Here is a 22,269-nt window from a genome sequence, read left to right as displayed (position 1 = left end):
TCCACCACGTCCACGGAAAGACATTTTTTTAAATCTGAAAATTTTTACATTTTTGTCTTAATTTAATAATTTATTTCTTGCAATAAAAATATCCTTAAAAATAAACTGATTATAACATTAGGGTGAATTTATTTCACTTGTAAATTATTTCTTAATTAAGAATAAATTTTAACTATTATTATTATTTTAATAACAAAAAAGGGAAATTAATTGTTAACCGGTTATTGTTTACGCCAAATATGATTGTTATTTTAGTTTCAGTTTTCTATTTAATGAAAAGAACAGTAAACAATAATTTATTAGTTTCATATTATTTATGTATTTTTCTATATAGAAAATAAATAAATTAAAATTAGCGAATATATTATAATTTAATAATTATAAAAATGGATAAATAATAAAAATTTCAATACACAGTTTCTTTAGGTTAGGTGATTATTTTCTAAGTTTTACATTGCAATATATTTTGAAATAAGAGATATTATCATTTAGATAGAAAATAATAAGGAAAAGTAATTATTTTTTACTTACAGCAACAGAAAATTGAATGAAAAACTACAATGAAAATCTGTTTTGTCAACCACGTGCCTAACCTAAAATCTTTTATTTTCGCTGCTCGTACAAAACAGACGTGAAGGAAACTTACGACTGGGGGGTGATTTTATTTTGTAAATAACAATTGTTTTAGAGAATGACCACTTTCCAGCGGCGCTGCGTTCGAAAAGTATTTCGTTCTTCGAGATATCGAACAATCGATAGTAGCTATGTTCAGGGCGGGAAGACGCACGCCAGGAAAAGTGACGGTCAGGGATGGGTACGTATTATACATGATGTATTATACCTGGTTTTCTACACGTATAATACGTGGTATTATACATCTTTAGTTTTCTACGTATGTCATGTATTTTACATACATTGCGTGACGCGCGGGATTTTTAAATTTTAGACAAGAAACATGTGATTTTAATAGTATATTAAATAAATTTTAAACATAATTTCAATTTAAAAATTTATTAATTAACATTGAAAAGTTTTTTTAAAATTTATGTTTTAAAGAAATAGCACACAAACAAAGTTCTAACTGTTCGTGGTCAGGTCAGGTTGTCTGCTGCCGCCAGACCCATTTATAGGTTATACATCTCCATGTGCCAGGCCATGTGTCAGTGATTGTTGTACAATATTGCTTTTTTTAAAATAAAAAAAAATTAACAAAAGAGGTGGAAGGCCGAAACACAATTCCTGGGAGGAATTGTGTTTTATTCCCAAAAATAATAAACGGAAAAATGTTGCCCTGCCTGTGTCCTATTTGCAACAAAACATTGCAAAATACAGCTATAATAATAATTTAGTACTTTTGTATGAAAAAGTTTATTTGAAACCCGTTTATTTTCAAATAAATAATAAATTAACGTGTCTTTTTAAAATTGTTCTATATAAATATATAATACAAGTTATGAAAAAATGTGTGTAAAAAACCATATGAAAAATCAATAAATATATATTATACGCATTTTTTTGTAAACTTACCTTATATGTAACCTTTTTTGGTTTTTTCTTGGTATTTTTAGCAACAATTTAGTAATGAAAACCAGGAAACAAATAAAAAATAATCAAACATATGATTTTTATTATTATTGTGAGGTTTGTACGCATGCGCAGAACTGGACATGTATAATACCAGGTTTTCTACAATTTTCTACGTATTATACGTCATTTATGTATTATACGTAGAAAACTCCGAAAAAAACACTTTTACCCATCCCTGGTGACGGTTAATGTTTACCATGTTTACAGAACAAAGACGACAAAGACGTCCCGATAATGAATTTAATCAGACTGGACGATTTTAATTAATTATACTACAGTCTTTGGAAATAATTCGTTTTTAAGGTAAGATCATTATTTTATGCTGTTTACTCGTATTTAGTATAGCGAATTGCGTCGTCAATATGAACAAAAGTTAGGTTATGTTTAGTAATGAATTTTACAATTGCCGGTATTTCTCAGACTTCTCAGGTAATTGTCATTTTTATTCTTTTATAATAATAATATAGTTTAATTCATCAAGATTCAATTATAGTTAAATAAAAGTTTTTGTATAATTGGCCTAATTATGTAACAAATTATATTCCGTCGATTAAATTATCAGTAGAATAATTAAAAGGTACAAACTCAAACAGATTTTAATTCGTTCTGTTTTAAACATACTTTAAATGTTTATAAATTACATTTGAATAAAATGTAATTTAAATTTAAATGCAACTTTTGATGATTGAAAATGGTTCTTATTTTCACTTAGTATGACAAACTTTCAATCTGAAAATTTTATATTGATAGTCGGTTGAAATGACTAAATTTTCAATCGTTTTTCACTAATTAACTGACGGAAAATGATTTATTTCTGAATATTGAATATTATTTTTTAACTGGTAATGCAGTGAAAAATGACTAAAAATATGGTCAATTTTTTTTTAATGAATAATTTTTCTTAAATACCTATTTCAAAATTAATTGAATTTTAAAAGAATTGCGTTTGCAATTTTCATAAATAGATGAACTTCAAAAGGTTTCAATTTGAAATATGAGACAATTTCAACTTTGAATGAATTTGATTAGAAATTTTAAAGAAGTTAGTTTATTGAAAAAATTTAATAATTTAAATTCTTCTGAAATTAGTTAAATTTTTTAATTCATAATTAATTAATTATTAAAATTAATGGATTTATAGAAGAATTTTTAGATAAAACACTTAAAAATTGGAATTTTGGAGAAGTTACAAATTATTGCAGAAATTCAATTATTTTCAAAAGCAATAAAATTCTTCCCAGAAATTCAATTAAGTTCAAAATTTTTTTTAAATTCTCGTCAAAATTTTAATTATCTTTATAAATAATAAAATTTTTCTCCAAAATTCAATTATTTAAAAAAATTTTAATAAAATTCTTGTCAAAATTGAAAGAAAATAAATAATAAATAGATAATAAAGATAATAAATAATTTTTTAAAAATTTTTCTCAACTTCATGATTTTTAATACCTACTATTTAAATAAAATATTCTAAAAGAATTTGATTATTTACAAATTTTTTATAAATTTCTTCGCAATAATTTAATTATTTTCATAAATAATAAATTTCTTCGCAATAATTTAATTATTTTCATAAATAATAAATTTTTTTTACAGGAATTCAAATATTTTCATAAAATTCTTCTTAGGAATTCAATTACTTTTTATATACAATTTTTATTGAATTCCTGAAAACTTATTTTCAAAGATTTTAATAACAAAAATTCAATTATTCTCAATACAATTCTAATTAAATTTCTCAAAATAATAATTCAATTCTTTTTAAAGATTTTAAAAACATTCTTCGTAGAAATTGAATTATTATTTTAAAAAATTTTAATAAAATTCTTTATAAGATTTCAATTAATTTTAACATAATTTTAATTAAATTCCTCGAAAAAATTCAATTTCCTTCATAATAAAATGTTTGTTGAATTCTTAAAAATGTAATTTTCAAAAATTCTAATATTAATGTTCTTAGCCAGAATTAAAATATTTTCATAAATAACAAAATTTATCACAGAATTTTTGAATAATTTGCCAAAATTCTTTATAATGATTAAATTTTATTTTTCAATACATTTTTTAATTCAAACTTTTTTATTATAAATATTTTTATTGAATTCAAGAAAAATTTTTTTCGTCAATTTGAATAAAACTCTTAGTAAAAATTCAATTATTTTTATAAAAAATGAAATTTATCTGAAGAATTGCATTAATTCCAGTACAATTCTAATTAAATTTCTGGAAAAACTTAATTATTTTTAAAAACTTTAATAGAATTCTTCGCAGATATTCAATTATTTTCCAAAGTATAATAAAGTTCTTCGCAAAAATTCAATTATGTTCAAAAATTTTAAAAAATTCTTAAAATTTCAATTATTTACACATTTTTTTTATAAACTTTGCAAAATAATTCCTTTTTTTCATAAATACATAATAAAATTCTTTGTAAGAATTTAATTATTTTCATAAATAATTAAATTTATCACAGAATTTCAATTATATATTTAACACAATTTTAATTGAATTCCTCAAAAAATGTAATTATTCTTAAAAATTTTGTTAAAATTTGTCAAAAGAATTTAATTATTTAAAAATTTATTTATAAAACTCTTTATAAAAATTCAATTTTGAGAAACATTCAATTATTCAATAAATTATTTATTTTTGTATGTAAATAATTGCCTCGTAAAATTTTGATTTGAAATTAATTTGAAAATAAATTTTAGATAATTATGGAATATTAAAAAAATTGTAGCGTTAATTTTTAGAAATTATAATTCAATTTTGAAAAGGTTTCAAATTAAAATCTTTTAAAATCTGAATTTTTCATACTCCTGTAGAATTAATTTTTTTGCAAACGTTTATAATTGAGTTTTTTTTTAAATTATTGTTCAGATCCTTCCTGAAATTGATTTTTAAAATTCAATAATATTATTCATTGTATGCGAATCCAGCTCATTATTTAAATGTTTTTTAGAGCAGCCTCGACAAATTTCTTGAAAATTGCTAATACTATACATTATATTATTATTCGTTTAAAGTTTCAGGAAATTAACTATTTGAGCAAAATCAATTGTTTATTTATAAGATGCAATAATTTGCCATTTTAAATCATTTAATTTCATCTTCTAAGCTGAAAATAAGCTTATTTTATTTAACTAACTTATTTGTTAATTAACAAAATATTCTAAACATGTTTTTTACTTTTTTGAAGAGTTTTATTTCCTGAGTCGAATACAAAAAACAAAACTCGTTTATCTTTAATCGTTTAAAAGATATGCGCAATTAAACAATTTTCAGCAATTGTTGTATCTTATAAATAAACAATTATTTTGACTCAAAAAGAGTTAATTTTCAGAAACTTTATACGAATAAATGTTATGTTACGAAGTTTCAAGTAAGTAATTCGGTATAAGGCCGCTCCAAAAACATTTAATAATTAGCCGGAATCTCACAAATTATTAATTATCATTACATAAATGGATAATTTTATTATTCTAATGAATTATTCATATAAATTATTTCTGAGTGTTCTTTAGTTATTTTCGTTTATTAAACAAATAGTCAAGATTTACTAATAATTATTATTTGTTACTATAATTATAATTAGTGTTTGCTTGCTTTAATAATTATCAAAGCAAGAAGTGAGTGAGATTTTACTTGAAAATTTATTATTTTTAATGAATGGAAAATAGTAGCGTACGGATTGGTTGTTGGGGAAAAGTTGAGGGAACTCATTCGACAGGTGGATTGGATACACCTGTAGTCTGAGGCAGGTATGTAATTGTATAGAGTAGACGAATGATCAATAGAAGGTGTGGCTTTAGTTGGTTTCATATTATCCTGACTCCACCCACGCTTTAACGGTGTTTTTTTTACCTTCAGAGAAAGGAAAAATGATTCCGATTACGTTATCGCATCTTAATAGTGATAAAACCAACAGGCGGTCCTTATCAGCGAATAACCTTATCAAAATTATACTTCTGTATTTTATTACTAAAAAAAATTATTTTATCAACTTCTATAATAAAGTAGTTGTACCATTTAGAAATTATAATCATTTCTTGAAAACTATTTCTATATTTTTATTCGAAATCAATAATGAAATAAATGTAAAAATAATATTTAATAAACAATAAGTAATAGTTTTATAATTCGTAATTCGTAATCAACTAATCAGCGACTTTGAATAATTTATTGAGCAATGATTTTTAGGAATTAGAAAGATTTCACCTGGTTTGAATTTATAAAAATTAACATATAGTGGATTCGCAATGAACGATTCCAAAAGTCCCTAAATAACGATTTTTATCAGTTCCACTTAACTTTTTAAACGCAGTAGAAGGAAAATCTTATTTTAAAGCAGAAAGGAAGTTTTAAATTAAGATGCAACATTTTAAGACGCATTGCTGCTAGTTTACACACTAAAAAAAAAGTTTTACTTTCAGCCTGTTTTCGAGGCTGAATTTAAGGTGTAAACGGAGTCAGCCCCATTAAACAAGGACAGACTTATGTGAAATACATGGGCTGAATTTAAGGTGTAAACGGAGTCAGACTTTTTTTTTCCTGTGTACAGAATGGATTTTAAAAAATATTCTATTGTACATGATAAGCAGTAGCTGCTTATTTGTGCTGAATTTAAGACTGATCGTAAATTAAGATTTTATTCTTACAATCAATTTTCGTCCTCCATATTGATCCACCATTTTGAATTTTTAAAAACTCGTATTCGTAATCGACACTTCAGATAGAAGCATATTAATTATGGTAAAATTTCTAAGTTCTTTTTATAAGATTTTAATTTTAGTTCTAGTTGTCTTTATAAATTTTATATTGCCGGAGCTTAATGTTTAATACGCGCAGATATTATTTAGATAATTAAAACTTTATTGTTTACTTAATGTTAAAAGTATGATTGAAATGAATTTTTAAAGTTGTAAATTTATAATATGTATCTGTGAAAGTTTACTTGGCATGTTACTCACATTCTCCAAGAATTTAACTTTAGAGGCTCTTGGGTCTTAATTGCTTTAGTGTTGATAAGCGCGTTACGCCGTCAGTAAAATGGGGCGAGGGGTAAAGGGGAAGGAATAAGTGGCTGAAGCGGTAAGAGAGTATAAAGGTCGATACTCACGAAAAAAAACCGTGAGAGACCATTCTTTCACATTTCAGATCTCTTTAATTTATACCAACAAATTGTGCGCCTTCTCTATACACTCAGGGGAAATTTATAGTTTAATCGAATACCCTATTTTTTATTTAGTATGCAAACCTAATTTTTAGATTATTGTATAAACAAAACTGCACTGTAAACTATAAATCTTACTTTTAGCTTACTTTTTACTAAAAGCGTTTACAATCATTTTCGACTGAATTTTAGCCTTGAAAAGTATGATTTGAAGTCCTAGAATTCTACTAATTTAGATTTAGAGACAAACCATATCTTTGGAACCAGTTCTTTTATAGTTCATTTCCAATGATGGAACATTTCAAAACTTATTTCGTTCTCAATAATAAAAAGTTCAAGTATGACTTTTATTTATACTTAAATATTTCAGTTTTGAGAAATTAATGAACTGTATATTGCGTTTTAATTACAAAACGAATTATGTGACGCGATCTGAAGAAAGGGACCTTAGAAGCAAAAAATTATAGGTTATGTTTGAAATTTTTGAAATGAAAATACAAAAAAAAGGATCAACTGTCAATATAAATCATTGATGTTTAACTCTTCATTACAACTAAAATATTTAATAAATACTGATTTTAATTTGCAATATGTGTCTACTAACCGGGAATAGCCGGGAATTTTATACCAAACCGGGAATTTTTTTACCAAAATTAAAAAAGTTTTATTATTTTAATTTGTTTTTAAAAAATCACTTTTTATTTCAATTTTTATAGGTATTTATACTGTTCTCTAAATTTAAGTTACACTGTTAAAAATTTTTGTAGGATTTTTCAGAAACAAGCAACGGAAGTTTTATGCAGTTACATGTTACGTAAAATTTAGAAACGTTTAATTATTTTCAGATACATAGGACTGAACAAATATTCAGTCCAATTCACCAAAAATTTTGTAACCGTTTCGTAATTTTCAGTAACGCGTAACAGCATAAAACTTCCGTTGCTATTTTCTGAAAATTTTGTTACAGTTTCGTAATTTTTTGTAACACGTCACAGCTTGAATTTGCCGTTGCTCCTTCCTGAAAATTTTGTTACAGTTTCGTAATTTTTCGTAACACGTCATTAGCTTGAAATTTTTTTAATTTTTCCTGAAAATTTTGCAACAGTTTTGTTCAGTTTTGATGAATTAACAATATGTAACTTAAATGTTACATATTGTTTAATAATCAGAACAGAACAAAACTCAAAAAATATTTTCAATGACACTCATCAGTGATAGCTAAATAGAACATAATTTACATTAAAATACAAAGTATAATTTAAAATGTACAACTTCATTATTTCTAAGTTTGTCTTAAAATTTTTTCTATTCCACTAAATTTTCAGTATAAAAATTATTTAAACTTATAAATATTTAATAATAATGCTAATGTTTAAAAATGATTTATTTACGGTTTATAAATAAATTTGGTCAAAAAATAACTGGTAAATAATATTAATAATATTTATTTCTTACTTTTTATACACAAAACTATTTATTCAATCAAATAATATTATAATCATTCATTTATTAGTAATTAAATTTCATAAATATAATTCAATTAATAGTTTGAAACAAAAGTTTTCTTTGACAAAATGTATCGTTCCTTTGATTCCTCTGAATATCACGCTCATCATAGTTACGGTACTGGTTCCTAGCATGGACATTCCTTTCTGCAGGACGATTTTTCTTCAAAAATATTTAATACGTGTAATGGAGTATGAATAAAAATAGATTTTGTACATTCTTTTTATTTGTAGAAGTATGCTTCTACTTTTTAATCCCAAGAATGATCACTTATGACACTTTAAAAATAATTTATAACTCTTCTTTACTTATTTAAATACTTTATACAATAAAACATTGTTTACGCACAACCACTTTTTCGAAGGGCATTTTCAGTTATGTATTTCCTGCAACAGACCCAAGCGGCGCGAAAGTAACTGTGCGCATCTTAATTCAGCTGTAGTAACTGAAAATTTTGTTACAGTTTCGTAATTTCCTTAATAGTTACTGATTTTAGTTTGACTCAAGTCAGAATTCCGTTACTCATTAAGGATTTTTACTGGAAATTTTGAATTTTAAGTAACATTTAGAAATCATAAGAAACGTGTAGTAAATTTCAAGCAAATGTAACTTATAAATGCTTTCAGTACCATCATTTGGAAAATTTTGTTACATTTGTGTCTGAATTTTATCGGAATATTCAGAACATTTTTAACAGTGTAGTTAAAAATAATTAATTTGATAGTAAAAAATCAATTCGACTGAAAATATGTAATTAAATTTGTTAAAGAATTTCATTAGAAACTTTTTAACAAATAGAATTTTCAAAGTATTTTAATTTAATAATTGATTAATAATTGAATATTATAAAGAGTTAAATTCTAATGTATTCATGTTTCTTACTGCGAAGATTAATAATTAAAATTTTTATTAGTTAATTTAAAAAAATGTACATACTTAAAATTGTTTAATAAAATTGAACTTTCGCAAATTTTTTTTTTAATTCTGAAAAATAAGATTGTTGTAATTTTTTAATTCTATTGTTTCAAGATAATTGAATTCTTCTAAACAAATAATTGAAATTTTTTTAAATAAGAGCAATTCCACGCCAAGTGATCATAAGAATTTTCGATGATTTTAGCAATATTAAAAATACTTTTAGAATTTGTTCCTTTTTATACATGGAATAAAAGTGTATAAAAGTTTTTTTAAAATTTTCAAAATTTTTTGAGTTACCTCTTACTCAAAATTTTGGTCGGTTTTTCAAAAAATGCACATAACTTTTTTTCTTGTTAACCGATTAAGATAATTTTTTTTGGAAAATACTCATAATAAGAAGTACTTTAAAGAAAAAAAATAAAATTTAATAAAAAATTTTTTTTTGCCCGAAAAAAATTTCAAAAAATTTTTTGAATTCAAATTTTGAAAAAAATATATCTTCGATCTGAAAAATTTTTTTTGGTAAATATTGTCAATTAAGTAAAGAATACTTCCTGTAAATTTAATTATGGGACAAAAATAACTTTACGAGAAAAGAAATAAAGTGTGCAGCGCGGCGTGCCGGGACTTGTGCATGTATTCACTTATGGCCGCGCAAGTTTCGTTTCAAATCACACTATAGGTCACAATTCTTTACCAAAACGCTTTTTCTTTTTTATAAATCTTCGTAATTAAATTCTCTATCAATCTCTCGAGCCTTATTTTTGAATTTTTGTTTTAAACATTTTTTAAATAACAATGAGTATAAAAAAAATCATAAAATCGTGAAATATATTTTTTTTAGTTTTATTGATTAAGAAAATTATTTAAAAAACCTATTAAAATAATGTTTGATTGATAAAAAATAAATTAATTAAACACTTTTTAATTAATTAATTGTTGTTTTTTTTTATAAACTGTATACTTAGGCCTAGAAATTACTAGTTTCTTCTCAATTGTACAATTTTTCATGAGTAATATATTTACTGATGATAAAAAAACAATTATTTATTAAAACATTGTTTAAACAATTAATTGTTGTTACTTTTTCATAAACTATTTATACTTAGGGTAAGAAATTTATATTTGTTTTTTATGTACTTTTTTTATTTTTTCATAAACTTCATTTGGGTTAGAAATTTCTAATTTTTTCTAAACAATTAATTGAAAAATTGAAAATTATAAACTGTTTAAACAAGGGTTAAATAATAAATTTTTAGTTTTTCTTTTATACTTGAATACTTTACTTATGAAAAATTGCACAATTCAGAAAAAATATAAATTTTTAACCCTAAGTACAGTTTATGACAAAATAATAACTTTTTATTGTATAACAATTTTTAACTAAATAATTTTTTATTTTTTATCAATTAAAAATTATTTTAATAGGTTTTTTGATTAATTTTCTTAATTAATAAAACTAAAAAAATATATTTTACGATTTTATGATTATTTTAATACTTATTGTTATTTAAAAAATGTTTAAAAACAAAAATTCAAAAATAAGGCTCGAGAGATTGATAGAGAATTTAATTACGAAGATTTAGAAAAAAAGAAAAAGCGTTTTGGTAAAGAATTGTGACCTATTAGAGTGATTTGAAACGAAACTTGCGCCGCCATAAGCACAAGTCCCGGCACGCCGCGCTGCACACTTTATTTTTTTTCTCGTAAAGTTATTTTTGTCCCATAATTAAATTTACAGGAAGTATTCTTTATTTAATTGACAATATTTACCAAAAAAAATTTTTCAAATCGAAGATATATTTTTTTCAAAATTTGAATTCAAAAAATTTTTTGAAATTTTTTTCGGGCAAAAAAAATTTTTTATTAAATTTTATTTTTTTTCTTTAAAGTACTTCTTATTATGAGTATTTTCCAAAAAAAATTATCTTAATCGGTTAACAAGAAAAAAAGTTATGTGCATTTTTTGAAAAACCGACCAAAATTTTGAGTAAGAGGTAACTCAAAAAATTTTGAAAATTTTAAAAAAACTTTTATACACTTTTATTCCATGTATAAAAAGGAACAAATTCTGAAAGTATTTTTAATATTGCTAAAATCATCGAAAATTCTTATGATCACTTGGCGTGGAATTGCTCATAATTGAAATTTGTTTACATTTTTTGAAAAATAATTGAATTCTTTTAAAGAATTTTATTTAAATTTTTCGAAAATAATCAAGGGAAGTTAGTGACCGTAATTATAATTTAATTTTTAAAATTTAAAGTCCCTCTTACAGTTTTAAATCAATTTTTTGCTTCTAAAAATATTATTAAACTTTATTAAGATTAATTATTAATGATTATTATTTTCAAAAATTTTAATAAAATTCTTCACAGGAATTAAATTATTTTCATAAATAATAGTATTCTTTGGAATGATTCAATTGTTTTTATAAATAGTGAAATTTTTTTGCAGAAATTCAATTATTACACGGAGAAAAAGGAATAGTTGACACATCCAGATACATGGATATCACAGCCATATTATATTGAAAAATACGGTATATCCATAGTTAAGGTTGCTGCATCCATATTCTATGGCTGGCTGTATATTGTTGGAGCAGCAAAAGATCTATGGTTGGGTGATCCATAGTAATGGAAATGGGAAACAAAAAAATTAGAATCACTCAATTAATTAAATTCAATGTCACTTGAGATATTTTATACACATTTTTGTTAATTAATACACACCACTTATTGAATAACCGCATATATACGAAATAAATTATTAACCGATGGGGGGAGACACGAACCCTAGACCTAACGCATACTAAACACTAACGCTATCCACTACACTATACACACAACTACAATATTTGAGCATATAATATTCCTTATATACTCTACACATATTTCATGAAAATGAATTTACATAAACACTAATAGACAATAACGATAATAAATAATAAACAATTATAACACTATTTATACACAATAAACTCACAACGCGATTATATAGACGTGACAGGAAACCGACGCGACGGACAAATTGAGACGACCATTTTTAAATGGATGCCATGATAATGAATTGAGCGCAACATGTATCGAAATTTTGAACTAACTATGGATCTTCCAACCAAAGTTTATATGGATGAGGCAGCCATATGTGAAAATCCATAGCATGAATTGTAAGCCCAACCATGCTTATGGATGTCACATCCATATTTGATTCAACAATATAATATGGCTCCCTCATCCATTGAATATGGAATGTGCTTCCATTCTGAAAGTTGTCTCTTCCATTGAATTGGATAACACAACAATATTCTGCTCAACAATATTTTTATGGATATCTCTTCCAGACCTTTTCTTTCCGTGTATGAAATTAAACTTTTATATTTTTTAACAGGGTGTCTACTGGTCCTTGAAGTCCTTGAATTCCTGGAAATGTCCTGGAATTTGAAAAAATTTCCTGAAATGTCCTTAAATGTCCTGGATTTTGAACTTTTGTCCTTGAATTTTCCATATTTGGCTTTTCAATATTCAATAATTTAAAAATCTTACTCAAATTTAAAAAAATAATTTTTTGACCCATCAAAAAATAATTTTAATTTGTCATTTGATTAAAGAAACTGGTATCTAAAATATTGATTTTTAACTCTTTTTATAATAAAATAAATATTTTTGTTCAAGTAGGTTAATTTAAATTATTTTAATCGTAATATGAAATAATATTACACAGGGTTGCCATCAATTTTATTTTTGTTTTTCCCTGACTTTTCCCTGATTTCCAGACAAAATTTTCATTTCTTCCCTGACCCTCAAGAACATTAATAACTTCATTTTTAAATAAATATTTAATCATTATTTTTTTTCTATAGAAATTAAGATTCTCAAATTCAATTACTTACGAGAATACTATAATAAGACATGAAAAAATTTAAGATGAGAAAGTAATAAAATCATTATTTTATTTCATAAGAATATTGTAACTAAAAATTCAAATTTTCAAAGATTTTAATTTTAACCCTTTTCAAAATTCAATTATTTCTAAAAATCCACGTTATAATGCTTTTAATATTCAATTATAATTTAAAATTTTAAGTGAAATTCATTTTTTAATAAATTTTTATTAGAAAATTTCCCGAGAATTTTATTCAAATTTTTTTAAATAATTGAATTTTTGCACAATTTTTTAAAACTTTTTAAAATTAATTAAATTCCATTTAGAAATTTCAATAAAGAAATTGAAAATAATTGAGATCTGACAAAGAATTGAAAAAAAATTTTTTTTTAATAATTGAATTCCTGTGAAAATGTTTATTTTTAAAAAATTGAATTCTTAGGAAGAATTTTATTAAGATTTCTGAAATTATTGAATTGCTTAGAATAATTTTATTTTTTACGAAAATAATTGAATTGTTTCGAAGAGTTTTACAAACATTTTGGACAATAATTGTATTTCTAGAAAAAATGTTGTATTTTACGAATATAATTGTATTCTATGACCGATTTTATTATAATTTTTCAAATTTATAAAACATTTTATCAAAAGTTTTCAAAATAATTGAATTGTCAAAAAAGAAAATAATTGATTTCTAGCGAAGAACTTTATTCAAATTCTTTTAAATAATTGAATTTCCATAAAAAATGTATTATTTGTGAAAATAATGAATTCTTAAGAAGAAATGTATTGAAAACAATTGAATTGTATAGGAAAATTTTATTAAAATTGCAATTTAATGAACTAAATCTTGCAAAGAATTTTGTCAACATTTTTTTTAAATAACACAATTATTAAAAGAATTTCATTTAAATTTTTCGAAATAATTGAATTTCTCAGACTATTTTTTTTGATTTTCTTTATATATTTGAATTCTTTCGAGAAACTTTATTAAAAAATTAAAAATAATTGAATTGATGTGAAGAAATTTATAAAAGAAATTGGTAAGTAATTGAATTCCTGTTAAATTTTTATTAAAATTTTGTTTAAATAATAGAATTGTTTTGGAAAAGTTTATTAAAATAGATATCAAAAATAATTGAAATGAGGAAAATTTTTAAAAATAATTGAAATTTTGCCAAGAATTTTATTAAATTTTTTGAAAATAATTGAATTTTGGAGAAGAGTCTTATTATTTATAAAAATAATTGATATTTGACAAGAATTTTAAAAAATTTTTGAACAGAATTGAATTTATGCGAAGTTATTTAAAAGTTATTTAAAAAGAAATGATTGTCAAAAATAGAAAATATTGAAGGGTTTGTATTAGAATTCTTGGCAAGTTCATAGTTTATAAGGCAAACAAAAAAGTCACCAAAATTCAGAACTTTCCTATAAATTCTAAAAATTTAATTTTTTCCAGTACTTTTATTAAAAATACCTGACTTTTCCCTGAATTCCTTGACTTCCCTGACTTATTGTGGCAACTTTGGCAACACATATAAATGTCCTGGAAAAATAAGAAATCTGACCTGGAATGTCCTGAAAATGTCCTGGAATTTTAAGTCATATTTTCAGTAGACACCCTGTTTAATTTTGTTAGTATGCAGTTTAATTGTATGCAATTTTCGAAGTGAATAATATTTCAAGGGCATTCTGATTTACTGTATAGAATTTAACTGTATGCAATTTAATATTAAACATTATATAAAGTTAAGTAGTATAAAGTCGAACTGTTTACGGTCAAACATATAAAATTTTATTCAAACGCAAGTATTTCAACTGTATACAGTTTAACTGTATAGAGTTTAATTAGAAAATTATGAAATAAATATTTGTATAAAGTCAAACCGTATTCAATATATGTATGCAGTTAATTCTGTATGCAGTTAAAATGTGCAGAATCAAATCCGCCCCAACATTTTTACTAATTCAAATGTAAAGAGTGTATAGTGTCAAAACAAAACTAAATGTAGTAAATAATAAATGCTCACAAATTGTTACACAAAACAATTGTTTTTTTTTTTGTAAATGCTCGATGGACAGTGGGGGATGCTTTTTGAAAGGAAGAAAATTGGAATAAAAGAGAGCACTCTTTTCTAGACCAAAAATTTTTGACAGGTCAGCGGAAGCAATGGAAGTAATATAGATATAAAACGTATATATATATAAGTTGGAAAGTGTAGGAGAGGGATGTTATCGGGCGTAAATAATGCGCGGTGGCGTCCGTCCGTCGTCGTTGGTTCAGTTGGTCGGGCATTTCGACTTGCTTGCCCTGCTGGATGGATTGATAAAGATTAAAGGTAAAGGGAGGTGGTAGCCGAGGCGAGGCAGGGGTGCTCGAAAGTTAGGCGACAGAAGTCACCCAGCGAAACGAACCAAGCGTACGACAGGGGGATGATGTCATACAGGGGTTCACCGTAAATACATACAGATGCAGAATGGATTGATGCATTCTGACCGACTACACATTGTCGTAGCTACCCTTCTTTTTCCATCTACCTATATCTATACATATACATATATTCGACTTTTCATCTTATTTGGGGTGCCAAAGCATTCTTTCATTCCAAAATTTTCAAAAGTCAAGGACGTCTCAAAAATATTGCCCCCAAAAACTTAGAAGCCTCAAGAAATGTAACTTACTCTCTAAATCTGAATTAGTTCGAAATAACTAATTATTAGTAAAATCGTAGACTGAAAAAAATGTCAATTACAAAATTAACAATTTGTCGTTTGTTAAAATATTTGTTGTTCTATTACTTAAATCAGAGTTGACACGCAACCTGGAAAACCTGGAAATGTCAGGGAATTTTTATCAAAGGAAAATGGAAAATTGTTGTTTTCTAAAGTTTATTGTGTTTATTCTTAAATCTAATACAAAACCTTCAAATTTTTCTATTTCTACTAATAATTTCTTTTCAAATAACTAAAAAAATTGAATTTTGGAAAAGTTTTAAACGATTGCAAAAATTCAATTATTTTCAAAAGTAATAAAATTCTATGCAGAAATTCAATTACATTCCAAATTTTTAAAAATTCTCGTCAAAATTTCAATTATTTTCAAAAGTAATAAAATTCTTCTCCGAAATACAATTATTTTCAAAAATTTTAATAAAATTCTAGGCAAAATTTGAATAAAATTTGAATAAAATTCTGCGGAAACATTTAATTATTTTCATAACTAATAAAAATTTCACAGAAATTCAATTAATTTACAAATTTTTTTTTATATATTCTTCGCAAAGATTTCATTACTTTTACAAGTATAATAAACTTTTTTTACAGTTATTCAATAATTTTCAAAAATAATAAAATTCTGTTTAGAAATTTAATTATTTTCATAAATAGTAAAACTTATTGTAAAATTTCAATTATTTTTTATACAATTTAAATCAAATTCCAGAAAAATACTGTTTTTCTATAACAAAATTTATTAAAATTCGACAAAAGAATTGAAATATTTAAAAATTTGTTGATAAAATTCTTATTATCAGAATTCAATTTTCAGAAAGATTTAATTATTCAACAAATTATTCATTTTTGTATTAAAATAATTAAATTCTCGTAGAAAATAATAAAAATTTATTTTTAAATTAATTTCAGTTAAAATTTTAGATTATGTTCAAAATTTTAAAAAAATTCTCTTCAAAATTTTATTTATCTTTATAAATAATAAAACTCTTCTCCAAAATTCAATTTTCAAAAATTTTAATAAGATTCTTGGCAAAACTTTAATATTTTCATAAATAACAAATATTTATCACAGTAATTAAATTATTTTTAAAAGTAATAAAATTCTCCATAGAAATTCAATTATTTTCAGAAATTTTTTAAAAATTCTTTTCAAGATTTAATTATTTTTAGGAATTTGAATAAAATATTGTTTGCAAATTTTAATGATTTTCATAAAAATTAAAATTTTTCTGAGGGATTCAATTATTTTTATAAATAATTGAACTCATTGCAGAATTCCAATTTATTATTTTTAATACAATTATTTTTAAAAATTCCTCGAAAAATGTAATTATTCTTAAAAATTATTTTTGTTGAAATTCGTCGGAAGAATGCAATTATTTAAAAATTTGTTAATAAAATTCTTAATGAGAATTCAATTTTAAGAAATATTCAATTATTCAATAAATTATTTATTTTTGCATCTATTTAAATAATTGAATTCTTGTAGAATATTCTAATAAAAATTGAGTTAAAAATGAATTTCAGTTAAAATTTTAGATAATAATAAAATATTAAAAGCATTATAACTTGAATTTTTTTTTAATTTTCAAAAATAATTGAATTCTGTAAACGTTTCAAATTCAAATCTTTGGAAAATTTTTCGAAAGAATTCAATTATCTCGATAAATATAAGAATTCTTCACAGAAATTCAATTATTTTCAGGAGTTTTAATAAAATCCTTTTCTAAATTTAAAAATTTGCATAAATAACAAATATTTATCACAATAATTCAATTATTTTTAAAAGTAATGAAATTCTCCACAGAAATTTCAAACTTTTTACATACAATTCTGTAGAATTAATGTTTTTGAAAAAGTTTAATTCAACTTTTCTGAAATTATTAGAAGTTTTTATTTTCTATTGTATATTTAAATGAAGAATTTCCGAATATAATCGAAATTTCGTAAAATTTAATTGTAAACAAATAGATTTAAAAAAATTCTCAGAAAAATTTTTCAAAAATTGTTAAAAATAATTAATTTGAAGTAGAATTTTAGTTAAAAATTCTAGAAAATAAAAATTGAATTGATGAAAATAATTTTGAAGAAGTTACAGCAACAATATTCTTATAATTATAAAATAATGATTTTATCACTCGATCAGCTTTAATTATTTATAAAACATGAAGAAATGGATCACTCCGAGTCGAAGACTCGGAGCAATCCATGTCTTCCTATTTTATAATATTCTTCTAAGTTGTTGTATTTCAAATGGTTTGAATTTGAAAATTTTGTAAATCTTAATTTCTACGGAAAAATAATAATGATTAAATATTTATTTAAAAATGAAAATATTGATGTTTTCGAATAATTTTACAATTAAAGAAATTCGTAAATAAATATAATGGAACATTTTTTTGGGTATCTAATTATTTTTAGAGTGAATTAGAATATTCTATATAGTCAGAGAAAAAGTGAAAATTTTGTCTGAAAATCAGGGAAAAACAAAATTAAATTTTTGTGGTAACCCTTAGTGAGTAAATAGATAAATGTAATATTGCAGAATACAGTATCATATGAAAGTTCCATGTATTTTTAAAAAATCTATTAGAGTTATTTAATTTGGTAAAAAATAAATGTAGTTTTAAAAACCTGGAGAAGTCAGAGAATTTGAAATGAGGAAAAGCGTGGCAACCCAGAATAAATTTTTATAATGTACTTGCACTTCAATGAGCGAATTCAAATTAGTTACCAAAAATTTCAGTTATTTTTATTAAAACTAAAAGTTTTATCTAATAATTAGTTATTATAATATTATTGTTACTATTAACTAAATAGTTAATAGTAATATTTTACTAATCAAATATTTGAATCAGTGACTGTTTACTATCAAATTAATTATTTTTAACTTAATTCAAATTTAGAGAGTATTTTATTTAGACAAGTAATATTCCTTTTGGAATATAAATTTCGTCCTCAAAATAATGGAATAAGTCAAGGTTCATCTTTAGATAAGTAATAGGGCATCTTTTTAATTAATCAGAATTTAAGCGCTGAAACTTTTCCAACTTTCACTATATATAAACTTTCATATTGAGAGATAGAGAATATATTTTTGGTAATGAAGTTTTTCTTCTTTGTTTTACTTCGCATGTCCAAAGTTGGAATAATTATCATTGCAATTTGTTTTTTTTGGAATTAGGAAATTGAAGAGGGGAATGGTAAAATATGGGGGCATTTTGTCAAAGATATTTATTGAAACTGGATGTGTATATGTGTGCGTGTGTGTATGGGGGAAGGTCTCTAAGAACGAAAAAGTTTTACACTATATTCAATTAGTAAAAGTAGGTAAAAGAAAATTCTTCTAAAAGACTATAAAAATATTTTTAGAAATTATAATTGATAAAAAAAAATTGACATATACTCAGGTTTTTCAATAATGGAAGACATTGAGTTTGCCTTTGAATCACCTCATAAACCTTAATTGATATACTAACCTGTGGGGTCAATTTTTATTGATTTTAATCATTTTGTTTATAGGACTCTGTGTAGTATTTTTGGGATCAAACTATATATAGTCGTTTAAATTATATTTAATTCTGCTTTTATACTTTACTATATATTATATAATAAATAAAAAATATACCATAATTTAGATATTAAAAACCTTTGGAAATCTTTTTTTACACTCTCTTTAAATTTGATTTTGTAAAAATTTTTATTAATAAGAATTAGTCACAGTGACTTTTTGCTTTTGAATTAGTAAAATTTCCCAATTAGTAGAAATGACTATTAGTACCTAAAATTGTCTAATTCGAAAGCAAAATTAGCAGTTACTACTTCAAATTATTAAACATTTTTCCTAATTAAAATTTAGAGAGCTTTGGATTTCGATTTCCAAAAGAAAAACAATAAATAGAAATTTATAACTAATATATAATATTTTTTTTTCTTTTTTTTGACATATAGAACACACTGTTTTAGATTGTAAGAAATCAGATCGTATATTTTTTGAAGCACCCTGACAAACAGTCTTTTTTACTAAAACTAATTCATCTGGTATCTTTATCACTTTACGACATCCCGGATGAATGTTTTTCCACGAACACTGCAGTAACGATTAATGAAATGGTTTTTATTCGCTTATGCTTTATGGAAACGCGTATAAGAAGTTCTTTTAAGAGTTCCTTTAATAACGATAATAAATAATAAGATACTCAGGTACTTTTAATAAAGTAGTTAATAATTTAATTAATGTTTATTAATTAAATAATAAAATTAATTTAATAAAATTAAATAATTAACAATATCCTGAATTATTATTATAATGATTATAATCCGCATACTATATAAAAAGAATAATAATGAAGCGTTAATTAATAATAAATTAATTAACAATTTCTAAAATAAGCGATTACATTTATGTTAGTTAAAAATTTATTTATAAAATTTTATTCGATTTTATTAAACATTTAGTTCTAAAAACATTATTAAACATTTATTTATAAAATGTTTAATTTAATACATTTTTTTATGTTTATTTAGAATCATAGTTGAAAAAGCTTAAGAAGATGCGGGAGGAAATGGTTGAACTATTTTCAGGAGGAGTCGCGGTAAGTTTTTATTTTTTTGTAAAGTATAATAGTATTACCCAACTTTTAATATTTTTAATCAAAATTTACATCATTTTAATTGAATTTACCAATTTATTATTCTCTAAATTTAAATTATACGTCGCCATTGTCGACGAGGGAAATAGTTTAAAACATACAAAATTGTTATATTTTGACCAGTTTCAAAATTTAGCAAATCATGGTCAAAGGTAAAAATAGTTTAGGATCAAAGAATGTGACTACTGTCAAAATATATATAAATTTTCAGATTTTAAACTATTTTGTCGTTTGATAGATTTTGGAGATGGTCAAAAATATAGAAAAATCTTTTATTCATTGGTCAAGGTTCGCTGGTTTTTGATCACAGAATAGAAATTTTGTGGTTTTAAAATATTTTTGTCATTGGCCATGGTTTGCCAGATTTTGACCACAGTTAAAATATAAAAATTTTCAGGATTTTAAATTTTTAAATATTTTTGTCTTTAGCCATGGTTCGCTAGATTTTAACTATGCGTTTAGAATATATAAATTTTCAGGTTTATAAAATTATAAAATTGCCTTAAATTGATTTTTGCAACTATTTTTTTTAATTTTTCAGTGAATTTTTGAATGGTGGCCACCTTGATGCCACTTTTTTTTAAAGCAAAATTTCAGCTGTTTTTCCAAAGTTGCCTAAGTTTTATTTTTCTTAATAAAATAAAAAATTTTTTTTGCTAAAAAGTTAGCTAAGGAGATACAGTTGCAGGGCATATATTATTAATTATGTTGTATAATACCGTTTAGGAATTACAGTCGTTCAAAAGATGGGTGGCCACCTTGGGGCCCCTTACCCCACATAATTAATTATTACTGCTTATTATTTGCAAAAAATTTTAATGAAATTCTTTGCAAGAATTAGATTATTTTCATAAATAATAACATTCTTTGGAAGGACTCAATTACTTTTATTTATTTATTTATTTAAAATACATTGACCTGTGAGCAGCGGTCAATAAAGTGCTTATTATTGCCCTAGTGCAATAATAAGCACTTTATTGACTACTGGGTTATAAGGGGGAACTTAGTATGCGCCTGTACAGGTAGATAAAGTGACCATAATACGCCTGAGTTGCATAAAATAATTAATAAAAACTGATTTTGGTTTTACACAATAAAAAGTAAATCTCAATGTAAGATCAGTCTTAAATTCAGCATTTTCGCGCCAATCTTTTGAAAACGTGTTTTTTTTAATTTTTCAAGGGTGTAAAAAGAAGTTTAATTTTGTCAGACGTAATTCAATAAGGTAAATTATTATTTTGAAGCTACCCCGATGAGAATATATATATGTAAAAGAGAATGAGAGTAGTTGTATATATGTCTAGGATAGGAAGAAACGGAGAATAAGGGTTAGGTGGACGCTCCAGGAGGGATGGAATTGGTTTGCCAGCCACGAGATGTATGCGTGGGGTGAAGTCAGTGCCACGTGCCCGCGGGCTCTCAGGGCACCCGAGAAAACCCCATTTCTGTGCCGCAAGCTCGTGTTGTAGCTTCGAGCTTCGATCGTGGCCATTGCGAGTTACCTTTACCGCGTTTACTATTCTCTATTGTATACCACTGCGATACGAGAACATAGGGAGGCTGCGAGATTGTACATGAGTCATCTCTCTTGAGTTCTAACCAGTGGCGTAGCACTCGAAATTGTCCCTTCTTATTTAAAAGTACTTTTTCCAATACTTTAACTTTTTAACTTTACTATGTACATTTAACTTTTTGCATACTATAACTTTATATATTATAACTTTTTTATACTTCATGTTTTTGTTTTATTCACCTCGTGTTTGTTACTTTTTCACTTTTAATATACTTCTGTACTTGTTGACACTCTTGACA

The 22,269-nt window shown here is 24.0% G+C and overlaps 2 long non-coding RNA genes across 2 annotated transcripts; one reads left to right on the top strand and one right to left on the bottom strand.

Moving 5' to 3' along the window:
• Positions 1 to 1,067: 1,067 nt before the first annotated feature.
• On the bottom strand, positions 1,068 to 1,616 carry LOC122511835. The gene is made up of 2 exons (XR_006302558.1): positions 1,528 to 1,616; positions 1,068 to 1,183 (listed from the first exon to the last, which is right to left on the bottom strand). It is a non-coding gene; the product is annotated as an uncharacterized LOC122511835 (long non-coding RNA).
• Positions 1,617 to 1,765: 149 nt separating this feature from the next.
• Positions 1,766 to 22,013, top strand: LOC122511831. The gene is made up of 3 exons (XR_006302557.1): positions 1,766 to 1,890; positions 20,333 to 20,400; positions 21,762 to 22,013. It is a non-coding gene; the product is annotated as an uncharacterized LOC122511831 (long non-coding RNA).
• Positions 22,014 to 22,269: the final 256 nt, after the last annotated feature.

Source organism: Leptopilina heterotoma, unplaced genomic scaffold (genome assembly GCF_015476425.1).
Source record: "Leptopilina heterotoma isolate Lh14 unplaced genomic scaffold, ASM1547642v1 Lhet_1211, whole genome shotgun sequence".
Taxonomy (NCBI): domain Eukaryota; kingdom Metazoa; phylum Arthropoda; class Insecta; order Hymenoptera; family Figitidae; genus Leptopilina; species Leptopilina heterotoma.
Note: the sequence above shows the minus strand (reverse complement) of the source record. Positions and strands in the feature narration are given on the sequence as shown.